Here is a 1,743-nt window from a genome sequence, read left to right as displayed (position 1 = left end):
GCTACAGTTGGGATCACGATGGATTGGAAAGTGAAAAAATAATTTAACGAAGGATGTGTGAAAATACCCAGGGAAGTGTTCAGACACGCCTTTTATAAAAAGCGTCACTTTGTCTTGGCAATATATACATCGTTAATATAAACGGTCCCCATGAGCTATGCGTAGCGCTGTGGAACACTCCTAATTATTTTACGGTCATTCGACTATGATTTGTGAATTCTTTCTTTTTTTATTTCTTTCTTTCTTTCTTTCCTTTTTTAAATATTTGAATTTGACAAATTGACTGATTTCAGTTAATTGACTGAGAATTTACAGGTCTACAATATGTACCCAAACATGGTGCACAACAATCAACCCGTAAACAACTTTCTCAAACCAGCGAGGACAACCCTCACAGCCTACAATGGTACAATGGACTGCTATGGAACACTTCCTATAAAATGCTCATATGACGGCAAATTTTGGGGAAATCTATATTTCTTTGTTGTCAACGCACCAGGACATGCCATCATAGGTCTCCCAAGTAGTGAACATTTCAAATTAGTCACACTGCACTGCCCAATAAAATCTATAACGCCACTCAACAGCACAGCAGACTTCAAAACAATGTACCCCAATCAATTTGATCAAATCGGTGAATTCAAAACACAAGATTGTCCATTTTAATTTAACTAATTAAAACACAAGATTGTCCATTTGATGTTGGTTAACTAAACTAAACTTGTCTCTGATATAGTTCTCATACGGTATTCCATTGGAAATTTCTTATGCAAGGACAGTCTATTTGATATTGCTATTAAATGGTCCACAATTTTGCCCATGGAACGTGAGCGCTGTTTCAGTAGGATGAAATAGATAAAAACATTTATTTGGAACACAATGGGCCAAGACGGACTAAACGCCTTAGATGTGCTTTCAATTCATACCGACATTGTCAGCAAGGATAGAGACTTCAACGACAAAGTGCTTTAAAAGTTTGCCACCTCCAAAGACAGGCGAAGCAATTTCATATACAAAGTGTAGATGCCCTCTCGTCTGCTTGGTGAGTGCTTTTCAAATTACATTATATCTAGTTACGGTGTCTAAACTGAAGGAGTGTGCGAATCGTACAAACATGAGGTATACATTGTCTCGATTCAAAGGGAAGACTAGAATAACCCAAGTATGAGCTGCAGAGCAGATGTACCCCTCATTAACTTGAAAAAAATTGAGAGCCGATGTCAACGTGGCTCCGTCAGATCAGCTATGCTCTTCTTTCACTCCAATTACAACAACTCAGCAATCAATGTAACGTTATCAAACAGTGAAGCTCCAGTTGTTCAAGGGTATGTAGATAAGTTGGAGCCGGTATCAATCTTGTCTGACATTGATATCTTCTGTGAGTCCTACTTCTTCGAGAGGCAGAGGAAGAAAACGCCTGTCGGAAAGAAATAGGAAGATGAATAACAGAAGAAAGGACCAGGGACTTTCATTAGTTGACAGAGAAGGGTACATAGAGATGCAAACAATATGTGACCCTCCGCCTCGAAACGGTATTAAGTCGGATTTTTCAATTTTGGGTTTTTGGTACCCAATCATAGCTTATTTTATGCTTTAAAATTTGATACCAAATTTATACGATTCTGATCATTCATTGCCGAGATATGACCGTTTGAAGTAGGGGGAGTATGAAAACCAAATTTTGAGAAAATCGACTTTGAAGTGAGGCACTGTTTTCACGCACAGTCAAATCAATGGGCAAAG

General features: G+C 38.3%; 1 protein-coding gene across 1 annotated transcript in view; it reads right to left on the bottom strand.

Moving 5' to 3' along the window:
- Positions 1 to 220: 220 nt before the first annotated feature.
- Positions 221 to 1,743, bottom strand: part of LOC144970616 (RWD domain-containing protein 2A-like) — a 23,909-nt gene continuing 22,386 nt past the window's right edge. Inside the window, exon 7 of the mRNA XM_078910434.1 lies at positions 221 to 1,417. The gene's annotated coding sequence lies outside the window, so the exon portion shown is untranslated. The remainder of the gene's footprint in view (positions 1,418 to 1,743) is intronic.

This window comes from Berghia stephanieae, chromosome 4 (genome assembly GCF_034508935.2).
Source record: "Berghia stephanieae isolate SIO BIC M18660-M18661 chromosome 4, UCSD_Bste_1.3, whole genome shotgun sequence".
In the NCBI taxonomy this organism is placed as follows: domain Eukaryota; kingdom Metazoa; phylum Mollusca; class Gastropoda; order Nudibranchia; family Aeolidiidae; genus Berghia; species Berghia stephanieae.
Note: the sequence above shows the minus strand (reverse complement) of the source record. Positions and strands in the feature narration are given on the sequence as shown.